The following is a 14,099-nucleotide window of genomic DNA, read 5'->3' on the forward strand; positions in this document are numbered from 1 at the left end:
CCCAGTGGATTCTCTAGTGTCTAGTAATATGGTTGGGCTCCACCTTTTCAGTGCCCCAGCACAGGGCATTAATTTGCAATGCTTTTCTATGCTCAGCTCCTGTTTGTGCAAGATGTTTTGATGTCTAATATCTTTGAGATTTCTATATTTCTGTCAAATTGGGCCAACTGGTTAAAAAAAGTGATACTAGAAAAAGTCATCAACACTGAAACACAGCAAGGCCTTGCTAGCTCAAACTTAGGAAACTGGGCTATAAACCTTATAGTCGCATTCACATCCACAGTGCTATAGAAAGCCTTGCATGTGCAGGAAGCTGCAGGGACTGCACTGCTCTGCCTCTTCTGCTATCGGTGTTTGAATGTTTAGCAATGCAGTGTCAACCATTAATAACATTTAACAAATACTCCTCAGAGGCTTAATATGGGGAACAGTCATTACTGAAGGAAGACCGACAGCATTTGGCCTTCAGCATTAAGTGATCAGCAGATGAGGAGGAGAGCTTCGATGCTTGTGGAACAGACTGACAATTTAACAAACAGCTTTTATGGAAAGGGAAAGGCTTTGAACTACTTTCCTCCCAAGAGGAGCCACATCCTATGGGGGAGCCTTGAAGAAAGAGATGCAAAATCACATTTAATCATGCTGGGTTTTTTTTGGGGGGGGGAGAGGGTTGGGGGGTGGAAGGGTGTGGTAAAGGAGTTGCGAAACAGGACCGGATTAGAGGCGATGTGCATCCAGAGCATAGGCAGCGCTGTGTGCTCAAGGACTGTGCTTCATGTACCAGCAGGGAAAAGGGAGTAGTGAATAGCCAAGCAAGTGGGCTTTGAAAATAAGCAAGTGGAGACCAGACATGAAGGCATGGGCATGAACAGAGCACGCTGGCTGCCATCAGGGATGAGATCGGTGTGCACAGGCCAACCCAGCTCCATCCCTGCCCTAGGGGCAGATTCCTGGAATCTGTTCTGTGGCAGCTCCCCTTCTTCCTTCCCGCCTCTGGGTAGGTTTTGCAGAGGTACACCCTTCCAGGAGGGAAGGCTAAGAAGGCGAGCTGTGGAGTCCAGATGCACATGCCTTGCTTGGAAATTGGGGGAGTGTGCGCCTCCTTGGCACGTTGCTGGACACGTGGCAGCGGGGAACTGAGCTAACCAGCTGGTGATTGAAGACAAATGCTACTGGAGTTTCAGATCTATGTGATACAGTGCACCAGCATTGCCCAAGGGAATGCAGAACCCATGGAAAATTGGGCTGGCAAGGTCTCCAAGGGGTTATCCAGCCATCCCCCTTTCCTACAGCAGGATCAGCTCAGGCTGAGTCACTCCTGAGCAATGCTTGTTCATCCTGTTCTTAAAAACCTCCAGTGCTAGTAACCCACCTCCCCCTCCAGGCAACTGGCAGAGTCTATCCCTATCATCAGAAAAATTCTTCCCTTGTTAGACAAATTTCCCATAATGCTCATCCCAGTGTCCCTGCCGGCCACGCTAATCCACATCCCTTCCTCCTGCCTTACACAATCCAGCCTAGGAGCTACCTTAGTGCCACGGCTCCCTGTGTTGAAGTGCCTTGGTCAGGGGGTGAGTCAGACCCCCGGGAAGTGGCCTGTGCTTGGCACAACGCTGATGGGTGCGGCCTACAGCCAGAGGTGATTTTGGGAGGTCGGCTCTGGCTTGTCAGATGTTAGATGTGAGATGTGGGAGCACACAGCACCCAGTGCAGATGGGAGGCCTGGCCGTCTTACAACCGCTGTTTTGCTTTCCAAGTTACTGCACACACTGGGTCAGGAAGGCCTCTCTTTACTTAAATTAGTCCTGTACCCCTGCCTCTTTATTTGTACAGCACTGAGTGCTTGATAATGGGGCCATGAATAATAGCTAAATCTATCCCTGCTTGCAGGCTGAACATGTACAGAGTTGTGCACAGCTCCACCCTCTCAATAAATTAGTGATGGAAGAAGGCTTAGGCTAGTCACTGCTGGAGTTTGGGTCATTGATCTGCTTCAGGGATGGTCAGTCCAACAAAAATATCCTGAAGTTTCCAAAGGGCAATTCATCAGCTTGAAGATCCTGGGAGATGAGCTAGCGGGGAAAGCCAAAGTAGATAAAATGTCTCTGTCACATTCCCCTGAAAGTTCTCATGGTGTGAGTTTGCCCTTTCCCGTGCCAGCTGTGGAGGTGCTGAGGATTGTGTGTCATGACTTACGGAAGGATATTGGGGTAAACAGGCTGTTTCTCCTGTTACTAAGACTAGGGGAGAGGGATATGGGTCAATTTAGTATTTGTCAATCACTTGCCACAGGGATGACTGTCATGCAGGGACACTCAGAGGCTTCAGGAAGCCATCATGGAGGGTTAGGATGGAACGTGCTTGCAGAGGCCGAAAGTGCCTGGCTTATTCCCAACCATCAGCCCTTTGTGCTCTGGGCTTGCAAACAGGCAGCGTCAGTTGCTCCTGCTGCCAGGCGAGAACATCAAGCCCTAGTATGAGCAGGCTGTGTCCCCTATGTAATGCTGCAAAGTGTACGATGGGCCTGCTAAGAGGCTGGAGATCAGCAAACGCTTCTGCAGAATGTAAAATCTGTGGTCCCTTTTCCCCAGCCTGCCAGCCCATGGGAGAGTTTTGGGGACATCTCCTTGGGAAGCTGTTTATTCTTGCAAGGCAGTGTGCTGAGCGGGACGGAGCACAGTGAAGCAGTGCCTTGGGTTTAGACATACTACTCTCCAAGGCCTAGCAGCCCTTGTTAGCAAGCAATGAAAAATGTGAATAAGGGAATTTTCTCATGGTACAGACAGACAATACTGCTGTGTTGATTTTTAGTTAATTCACCTGCACAAACTTTCTGTTGCTTGTGCTGGAGGGGTCTTGGGTCTCAGACCCATTGTAGCTTCGGTGTGTTAGTCTGTTAGGTGGTGCACTGGGAAGCATTTTGTGGCCCAAAGTGGCACATGGTATGGGTGTCCTGTTGACCATCAGAACTAAACATCTGTTGGATACTGCCTTCAGTCAGAGGGCTGGACGCAGCAGTCCAGACGCTCCTACTCTTTGGTTGAAGGTGAGATCAGCCAGTTGTATGTCATTGCTGACAGAAATGTGCTAAGCCTCTTCTCAAAGATCTCCAGCAATGGGTAACCTGAACAGGTTTAGTACCCTCCAGGCTGAGAAGGAGCTAGGCATAGCTTCAAGGGAAGCAACTAGGAAGACAGACCTGTGCCTTGCGGGAACACCTGGAAGAAATGAGGAGTGATTGTCGTGGGTGACTCCCAGCTGCAGGGGACAGAGGCACTGCCAACCTGATCCCTTGTCTAGAGAGGTCTGTTGCCTGCCAGGGGCTCAAATATGAGATATCATGGAAAGACTGCCAAGGCTTGTCCACACATTGGACTATTACCCTCTGCTGCTCTTCCGTGTGGGCACTAATGATACCAAGGGCAATTTGGATTTGGTCAAACAGGGGTTTGGAGTTCTGGGGATGATGGTCAAGGGTTTGGGAGCCCAGGTCATGTTCTCCTCAATCCTGCCAGTGATGGGGAAGGATGAGAGGAGAAGCAGATAGATTTTCCAAGTTAACAACTGGCTGCACTGCTGGTGTTGGTGACAGGGTTTTGGTCTGCGACCATGGGACCCTGTTTGAAGATCAACTGATGGGGAGAGATAGGATCCACCTCACTAAGCAGGGCATCCATATCTCTGCCAACAGGTTGGTCAGCCTGGTAAGAAGGGCTTTAAACAAGGAAGGATGGGGGAAAGGGTGAGTTATAGAGACAGGGTAGTCAGCAAAATGCAGCTCAAGTTGGAATGCCTCCAGCACGCAGCCAGAGAAGTGCGTATGGGACATGGCTATGGAGGATCCTCTTGCACCCCTCCTGGGAAGCCTGCCTGCTCAGCTGCCTCTCTGAAATGCCTGTACAGCAATGCACACAGCGTGGGGAATAAGCAGGAAGAATTAGAGATCTGTGTGCAGTCGCAGGGCCATGATCTCATTGCAATTACAAAGACATGGTGGGATAGCTCACATGACTGGAACACTGTCCTGCATGGCTACATGCTTTCTAGGAAGGACAGGCCAGGAAGGCAAGGTGGTGGAGTTGCTCTTTATGTGAGAGAGCAACTGGAATGCATTGAGCTTTGCCTAGGGGTGGAAGAAGAGCAAGTTGAGAGCTTATAGGAAAGTCACCCAGGCTAACATGGGTGGCACTGTTCATATTTACTACCTGAAGCTCAATAAAGGCAAGTGCAGGATCCTGCACCTGGAGAGAAATAGCCCCATGTACTGGTACAGGTTGGGGGTTGACCTGCTGGAAAACAGCTCTGCAGAGAAAGACCTGGGAGTTCTGGTGGGCAACAAGTTGACCACGAGCCAGCAATGTGTCCTTGTGGCCAGGAAGGCCAATGGTCTCCTGGGGTGCATTAGGAAGAGTGTTGCCATCAGGTCGAGGGAGGTGATCTTGCCCCTCTCCTCAGCCCTGGGGAGACCACATTTGGAGTGCTGTGTCCAGTTCTGGGCTCCCCAGTACAAGAGAGAAATGGGGCTGCTGGAGAGAGTCCGACATAAGGCTATGAAGACGGTCAGAGGGCTGGAGCATCTGCCCTATGAGGAATGGCTGCAAGAGCTGGGCCTGTTCATTCTGGAGAAGACAAGACTGAGAGGGGATCTTATAAATGTTTACAAATATCTTAAGAGAGGTTGTCAAAAGGATGGGGTCGGGCTCTTTTGAGTTGTCCCATGCGGCAGGACAAGAGGCAACGGGCACAAAGTGAAACAGGAAGTTCCACCTGATTATAAGGAGGAACTTCTTTCCTGTAGGATGACAGAGCACTAGACCAGGTTTCCCAGAGAGGTTGTGGAATCTCCTTCTCTGGAGATATTCAAACCCTGTCTGGGTATGATCCTGTCTAACATGCTTTAAGTGACCCAGATTGAGCAGGAGGGTTGGCCTAGATGATCTCCAGAGGTCCCTTCCAACCTCAACTATTCTGTGATTTCTGTGATTCTGTGAAGCCTTCTTGGGCAATGAGTCCAAGTCCTGTAGTAGTTCACTTTGATCTGAATGTCTTTAACTGAAATTTAAGTCTATGATTTGTGCAGTGCACCAAGGATGTCTCCCCCCCTACCTACTGTCCCATCTGAACAAGTGCCTGTCTCTGTTGCATGTCTCTGTTACATATTGTCTCTAAATCCTGGTGCCAAAACATCCACAATGGAAGTCTAAGAGAGTTTTTTTTCCTAGACCGGGAGGAATATAAGAATGAATTTGGAGGAGGGAAAGATAAAGAGGGAAGTGCTATCTTGAATATCCGTATGTCGATGGGGACAATAGAGCTTGGTACTGTTCATGTGCTGGTGGAGAGATGTGACACTGGGCAGGGGAGGTTGCCTGACAGCCAGCATTAGCATGTGGAGGGATGGCTACAGGGACACGCAGCGGGCTGGCTCATTCCTGGTTAAATCCTGAGCTTAATCACAGATGGTGGAAACCCCTGTATGTGTGGCTTGCTAAAGCTTAGCCCATTTAAATAGCTAAGGTGGCACTTGCCTAGTTGAGCTGACTCCGGCAAGGTGATGTTGCAGCCTGTCTCTTGCAAATGCAGGAAAATAATACAATTATGTCTAAAAGCACTTTCAGCAATGAACGCAATTACAAAGTCTTTTTATTCTTGTCAAGGACTGAATATTTATGATGGTCACAGAGCTGTAGTGACTATGAGATGAGAAAACAGGCTACCTCTGTTTTCTTGTAATCTAATCAAATCAAATAAACCCAAGGGTACATAAGCAAACCTTGGCCTTAAGCAGGATCCAGTGGGTTCTCCTAGTACAATTCTGCTCAGAGCAAACATAGTCCTTCCCAAAGGTGCCACCTGTGATCAAGAGAGACCTGCAGCCCCTTGCAGCTGCTGATCATCTCTGTTTACCTCTTAGGTCCTGTTCTGGCAAGAGGAGGATTGGTCAGGAAAACCAGGGGGGGTCACTCAGTGGCAGTGGGGTTAGAGATGGGTCCTGAGAGGAGATCTTATCCTCCATAAGGTCAACGAAGCAGCAAGCAACAAAGCGCCTCTGTTGCTAACACAACTCAGAAGACTTGTTTCATCTTACAGAGCTGCACTGGCAAAAAGGGTTCCTCGCTTCATGCCTGCTTTGATTCCCTCGTCCCTGATCTCTGCACCATCCCACTGGGCTGTTTCAGTCACCTCCTCCAGGATACCGTTTTCTACCACGTTCATCCTTGAGTCTGCAAGAACTTCTTTCTTAGCCTCCAGCTTGGCCAGGGTGACTTTATTTTTTATTTTTGTGTTATTTTTTCTGGAAAGTCCATTGAGTGCCTTGAGTTTGTGCATGACTTTATTTTGTCATATGGAGCTTATGTCCTTTTGCATGTTGCCTGAAGCACAGATTTCAGTAGTGCTGGGGTTGACTGTCACCCTAATGGCAATTGGCTTTAGGGCTCTAACAGACTCACAGATTTCTGCATTCAGGAGCCTGAATCGTTTGGAAGAAATTATATTTTTTTTCATTTTTAAGCATATCTGAGATTCAGAATCCTTGAGAGGAATTTGCTATTTCCTTTGGCAGAGGAGCTGGTGCAGAGGATCTCCATGTGCGTGGATCCCTCGTGTGCTTAGTGTGACGCCTTTAAGACCATCGCTTTCCACTTGTGTCACCAGCGAATAATATCATCCCTGCACCCCAGCATTATCTAAGTGCAGGGAAGATGAATCACAGAAAAACTGAGGAGGCAGCGCCTTTGCACTAGTTGCTATGGAAATCTCTTGTGCTTCTCTCTTTTGCTTCTTCTCATCTATTTATTGGGGCACTAAAACAATCTGTCTTTTTACCACATTTTAATTTAAGTGTCCTGTAATTGTGAGCCAGCATAATCAAGCTAGATTTGTGGAACGAGGACGCACATATGAATGAAACGGCACTCACCTCCTGGCTGCATTCGTTGTTTCTGTGACTGTCTGTGAGTGTCAGCATTATCGCTGAAATCCTGTCCCTCTCCGATAAGGGCTTTCAGCTAACCCAGACACTGGGTGCAAGGCAGAGAAAGTGTGGCTGCAGAGATGCAGACAAAGCCCTCCGTCTTTGGGCCTGCGTGGAAAACCCGCTGTTGGAGAGAGGAGGAGAAGGTTAATGCCCCTGAGCATAGCTGGAGCCTTCAAGAGATAGCACTGGTTTTGCCATGCAGGGCTTTCAAAGGGGGCTGGGAAGAGGTGCCTGGGTCCTCCAAGGCTGCCAGGAACTTGCTGGGGGCTCTGGTTTACTTCTTGCTGGCTTGCCCACACTTCTGTTTCTAGCTGTGTCTATCTTAGCTGTTGAATGACTAAAAGGGTATCAGCTCATCAATCCACTCTGTTGTGTTGACTGACAGAATACCAGTCAGCGATAAAGGTGCATAAAAGCAATAAATTTCCTGGCAACAAGAAACAACCAGTGGCTTTATTAAGTTGTAATGACAACATGACAGAGTTTTGGTGCTGGGACTGGTCTTTGTCCAGAACCAGGCTGGCTCTCCGCAGTGGCTGTCCCGTAGATGTCACTGCCAGACAGAGTCAGACGGGGTGCGTTATCTGCAGATGCTGGCAGGTCCCCATGGAGCCACACTGTCTCCTGGTAGCTGAGTGGCCTTGGAATTGAGGTGCTGGGGCATGGGGAGTGTTCGTGGAGAAAGGTCAGAGCTCCCCAGCTTTTGTCACTTCGAACAGAGCTGCCAAGATCTCAGTGCTATGGACCAGGATGAGCTTCCTTCTGATTTATCTCCTGTTAGTCATAAATAGCTTTTTCTAGCTCCAGGGGCAAGTTAGTAATGATAGGATGTGGCTCACAGCAAACATGAGAAGAGGAGACAGACCTTGTTCCTTGCCTAAATGCTCATGAGAAAACTGCCATGCAGAGCTTTAGCTCTCAGCAGAGGTCCTAGTAATAGAGGGTGGGATTTGGGAAGGGATCTCTCCCATATCTTCTCTGACATTGTTCCTGCACATCCTGCCTGACCTTGACAGGGCGTTGTTTCCATGTCTCCACATTCTTCTGATCAAAACTCAGTGATTCGGGGTGTGTGGAACCCAGCATTGGCCTGCAGAGGGTATCCTAAGCCCGTACAAGGCTCTAGCCTCGCTTCCTGCAGCCCCGAACTGAAAACTTTGCCTTGCCCAGCCTGCTGGGGCACTTTTCTTTGCTTCTCACCTCTCATGAGGATATGGGGATTCTGCTGCTGCTCTGCTTCTTTATGGCCCTTCCAGCAAGGATGCCAGCACTGGCCAGAGATCTGCCATGGGGTCACGTAGCCCCATTTGCAGGTTGGGGATATTTTGCAGCACAACCAAGAAGGATAAATATTTTTCCCCTCTGTCCTCCATCCTGGCTGTTCCTTGTTCTTCCTCAGCTGCAATTTCCACCCAACCCATCCTTGCTTTGCATCTCTGACCCCCTTCCCTTTTTTATTGTGAGCAACCATGCACATTTAGAGGCCCTAAAAAATCCTCTGACATTTTGATTCATGCAAAAAATACTTTTGTTTGCAAATAGTTCTGGCTGTTTGTACAGAGAACAGACATTCTCAAATGCTGGAATGTGCTCCTGCAGAGTTTGACCGGATTGTGCTGCAATTCCACAGAGACCCTGAGAACACACTTTGCTTTAAAGGTACTGTAACAAATGACATTCTCTACAGTACATGTACCCCTGGGCTGCAAGTATTCTCTCCTGCAGTCATTAGATTGCTGTACGATGATGAATACAAACACTGCCCCTCCCTTTCCCAGTATGGTGAGTCAGGAAGAGGTAGGGTGATGTCCTCTGTAGACTGCCTGTGTAGCTCGAGGGATTGTGGGGAGATATGGTGAAGAACCTGAGCAAGGCTGAGTTTCCCATGGGGTCCATCTGATAGAGCAGTCTCTGGGATTGCTCCATGGGAAATGCTCTGATTGAATGTCCCCTTCCATCCAGCATCCCAAGCACAACTGCCTTCAAGAGACCTTCAGGAGCCTGCTGAGCTCTTGTTGGTGTTACTCATTCATCAGTATGGGAACAGGAAATCAGATGCTGAGTGATGGACATCTGTACTAGACTTGCAGCCAGAGGTAGCTCCCCTGAGCTGCTGCTAATTCATGTGGAGGTGCTGATTGCTCAGAGGCAAGGTGTTTCCTTGTGGCTTCAGGAGAAGTTCACTGCTGATGTGCAGCCTCCTTGCTTGGAAGCACATCACCTGCAATCCTGCTGCTGTCAGGAGAGCTGAACCAAAGCCAGGCCCTGGCTAAGGGTGGCACAAACGACTGGCTGCAGAGATGGCTGCAACTAAACCCATTGAGAAGGGCCCTGGCAGCCACAGGAAGGAGGTGGCTTCTTTCTTGTGGTATCCCATGAATTACAGCATTACTCTATCTCAGTTTTAGTGTAGCAAAGGTATTAGCCACATTCTGAGGGTTGGAGGTGAAACCCAACTCTCTGTGGCTTGGTGGTTGCACTGAATGGCTCAGGTGGGTGCACTGGGATGAAGGTCTCAGCAGAGTGGCGAAGAAATAGATGTGCCATATGGCTCATGTGCCGTATGTAGCAGGACAGCTCATGTGAGTTCCAGTCCAGCAGTGCCTGGGACAGGAGGAAACAGTATAAAGACAGGCCAAGGCCCAGCCCAAATGCTCCTCATCAGCTCCTCTTCCCATCCATGAGCTGCAGAGCCAGCTCTGATTCAGCAGTGAAAGCAGATCCTAAGGCATCATGCAGGGAGGCAGAATTTGCTCTGCCACTTAGGGAAAAAAAAGGTGTTTTTCCTCCTCATCCAACTCTCTCCATCTCCTCATGGTGCTCAGGGAGGCCAGCAGGAAATGAATCCACTGAAGACATCAGCCCCAGTTAACCAAATGTCCCTCTATACCTCCTGATGGCTCATGTACCTCTAAGGAGGAGAGCTGTTGAGCAGGATTGGCCAGGAACAGGAGCCTGCCCTTTCTGAGCTCTGCTGGGTAGCTTGAGCTATTAGGATGTGATGGCTGGTGGTTGTAGGGTGTTGGGGAAAAAGGAAGGTGATGTGCATTGGAAACCTGGACAGTCCTGCCCCACTTTGTGCATGGGTTCAGTGCTTTGAAAGGTGGAGGTAGGCTGAATTCTCTGTGGTGGCCACCCAGATTTGGAGGAGAATTAATGGCTGCTACCTGCTGGAAAAGCCAGAAAAGAGAGACAAATAGGAAAAAGGCTGACATGAAGTGTTCTTCAGGGCATCCCGCTTGTGGCTGAACTCTGGGCTCCACAATGTCCTTCTGCAGAAAAAGAGCACAATGGGGGAATAACCTAACAGTGACAGATTGTTGCTTTGGAGGGCAGTAGGGAGGAGGGGTAAAGTCCATGAAAATGGGGTTGTGTGGGAAAGCAGATGGAGTGAATAAATCAGGGCTGTGCCTCTGCCAGGCTCTGGGATGGGTGTTTGAACTCTGCAGTGTGGCTCAGCCTAGGCTGCCAGCATTGGCTGCACGATTTCTGCTCTTTGGGGACTTTGAAAATATGAATCATGCCCTTCTGGGAGCCTGGGCTGGAGCCAGGGTCAGGGGACGTAGCCTGAGCTTGTGTCTCATGCTGGAAGTGGAATAAATGGACTTTTGAATCCCTGGTCTAGGAGAGAAAACACCATCTGGCCATGATGTTCCCATGCTGCAACCTGCATCCCGCTAGTGTTGTGAGGCATCAAACCCCTTGTGGTCCTGGTGGGGAAGGGAGCAGTGAAGAGGTTTCCTTTGCAGATGCTGCCTCTTCAGAATTGTTATTCAAAAAAATGTGGAAATCGTGGTTTCCCTGGAAGGGGGCTCCCCAGGGGATCGAGTGGTGAGTGGATGCTGTTTGTTTTCCTTTCCTCCGTTCCAGATTACTCCACTTACAGTGGTGGGGAGAGGGGAGTTTTGTGAAGTCATGGCAGAAATAAAATTTTGATTTTGCTCAGTTGAGACATACCCAGTGGAACTTGCCACCAGGAGGTGGTGGAGAGAGAAACTACCCCCAGACCCTGGGCAGGACCTATGAATAGTGGGAACATGCAGTCCACAGCTGTTTTACCAAATTAAAGACGAGCTACTGTTGGAATGGGTTTAAACTGAGATTTTCTTTACTTAAAAGCTATCCAATAGATATTCACTGACATCTTATGTGGTTGCTCTGGCATATTCAGTGCTATTTATCTGCCTTTCTGAACAGATAACATCCTTAGACCTTATGAGGGAAACACAAGCTGGTGGGGATGGGATGCCACCTAGAAATTCAAGATCTTCTAGTAGGGGGAGCTGAGAGCCTCTGTTTGGCCCGAGTGATGGGCAGGATTGCAGGAGGAGGACCACAGCAGGCCTGGGTGAGATACTGTCTGGGGCTGGTTCCCTTTGCAATCAACAGAAGAAGATTGTCCCTTCCAAGGAGGACGTCATCCCATTTCATGCCCATCTTGCTGTCACAGGACATCTCCATGGACTATAGCTGACCAGCCAAGGCCCAGGTCAGATGTGTCACCTCTTCCTCTAGGGTACTGAAGAGATGCAAAAAAAAAAAAAAAATCAGTATTCATCGGTAGGGATGAGTGAGAACTGGGGAGTAGCACCAGGAGTCTCACCTCTGCCTGGTGCAGCTCCAGATTTGGATGCCAACTCCATCTGTCTTCCCACTGGGCCCAGTTTGTGCTGGGCTATGACAGTTTTGCTCAGGGTCTTGTGCAACGACCTCTGCGAAAAAAAAGCAGAATCCACTCTGAGAGGGAGTTTTCTCTGATGAAAGGAGGTTGCTGCCAGCCTTGGTCTCTGTAGCCAGCAAAGGGTTGGTGGAGTGGACTGGCTGCAGGGCTTGATTAGGGACTATGGCTGTCGTTGCAGCCTGGATTTCTCCTGGATTTCTCAGTATGGGCAACTTTTGTGCCTGGGAAGAACAAGCCATGTTGGGCTATGTGTGTTTCTGTAGTCCACCATCAAGTGAGACAGAGCCCCTCTGTCCCTATGTGTCCCTGGGGTAGGAGTTGGTCCTGCTGCTTTGCAGCCTGGCTTCTTTATTTTGAGTTGTAAAGATTCGTGTTCTGCAGGCTTCCAGCTCAGTCGCCTGTAGCTGGCAGTGCTCACACATGCATTTCTCCTGGCCCACACGCGCGTGTTGGATTAATAGTCAATGATGCTGGGCTGCAAACTTCCAGGGAAAGGTACGTTGTGCAGCCAACTCCTCCAGCCTGCAGTCTGGCCAGCTCACGATCCTGCCATGAGGCTTGCATGGCAGGGGATATTATTGGAGCCCTCGCTGTTTATTCAGTAGTTTGTAGGAGAATCTCAGTTTTCATGCGAAAGAAGGAATCGTCTCGTCTTCTTGATTGCCCAGAAAGGCTTGACAACATGAAATGAGTTTGACGTAAAAGCTCAGGAACCAGAAGGCAAATAAAAAGGACCCAAGTTTTATTATTTGCAAGCCAATCCCATGGTTTTTGGAGTCTGCTTCATGATCGCAGATGGATTGACGTTGGCAGGATCCAACTGTCAGCCAGATTCCTTCGCAGATTAAGATAAAGAGCCTCATTTTTGCCAAAGGGTGAATGTATTCTTTATTAGACGTAACAGAGATGTAGCACAGCACCTTGCTCCTGACAAGACTTGCCTTTATTTCCTGGGTCTGCCCATAGGACATGGCTGAACTTTCCCATAAGTTTTAGGCTGATGCAGGGCCAGGACCTACAGTCCTGAATTCAGCTGTTACTGTTGCAGTGGTGGCAAAAAAATAACTTCATTGACTTGGGCTTCACGTCCCCATTTTTCTAAATACTTTTGCAACTGCCTGCAGACCTACACTACAAATGTTCTTTTCAGGACTGTCCTCTGTGAGGGAAGAGCTGGGAGGAGAAGGTACCAGCTGTTTCTGGTGAGAGCCGGCAGGAGCCTGCTATTTACCAAAAACCTTCTAATCTCTTTATCGAGGCCTAGAAGGCTGTAAAGAGCCATTGCTAGCAAAATGCCTGGCGTGGTGAAACAAGGAAAGCTGAGTTAGATGGTGCATTTGGGACTGCTGGGGAGATCAAACATGGCCACTGTTAGGTCCTCCATTGCACGGAGGCACTGAGCTGCCAAAGGACAAGGTGCTGATAATGCGTTGGGGACAGTAAGATAGGGAAGAAGTAAGGATCCCTTGACCACAGTGTGGGACATCCTGTCCCTGACCCACCTGGATGCTGCAGGGCTGCTGCCCCGTCGCTCAGAGGAAGGGAGGGCGACCTGAGTGATCCTGGCCTGCGGGTCGCTCTGGTACAACAGATATTGTAATCCTCAAGGGATTTCACTGGCTCCTCTAGAAAACTGGCTTTGTAGTTCGTCTTGAGCACATGTGGTCATTTCAGGATTGCTCCGGTTAGCCGTGAAATACAACAGCAACTGCTGTGTGCGTGCTTTCTGGAGAGATAGGTGCCGAAGGTAACGCTGTGCAGCCCTGGGGTGGGGGCTCTTGCTTTCTCCTGCAGCCAGTTGGTCCTTCCACAGTAATCATGCCCTCGATCCCAGGGCCAGGGCACAGAGCAGTGTGCTAAAATAATTTGTAGAGCATATAACAAGTAGATGTGTGACGATCCTCACAGAGGACCCGGCTCTGTTTCTAGCTCTGCGCACTTTGATGATCACAAATATCCCCGCACGGGAGAGCCAAGTGAGGTGAGGACTCATCAGTATTTGCTCAGCAAGTTACACAGAAAGTAAAGCTGATGATTTAAACTTTTATTAGAACAGGCTTCTAATTACAAAGCAGATTCCCTTTCTCATGTCCAGCTCCAGGAACAGGCACCTTTCAACATGGTTTGGATGTGGGGTTTGTGTTTGGCTCCTGGAACAGGAAAGAGGAGTTTTTGCTGCAGAACTTGCCCTCGACTGCTTTCCTCCATGGGTCAGAGTGCCACGTGGGCAGCGAGGGCAGGATTTCCTACCAGGCAGAGGTTTTGGGCCACCTTGGTGCTGCTGGCAAAGCAGTAGCCTGGTGCTAGCCTCGAGTGAGACCTCGCTGCTTGAGACCGAGGGGGATGGTGGTACCTGTATCAGGCTGCAGACGCCGATCTGAGGAGGATCTGCAAAGCCCAGGCCCAAGTCTGAATTAATGGAGGAAAATAATTTGGTAA

This window comes from Rhea pennata, chromosome 1, assembly GCF_028389875.1.
Source record: "Rhea pennata isolate bPtePen1 chromosome 1, bPtePen1.pri, whole genome shotgun sequence".
NCBI lineage: Eukaryota > Metazoa > Chordata > Aves > Rheiformes > Rheidae > Rhea > Rhea pennata.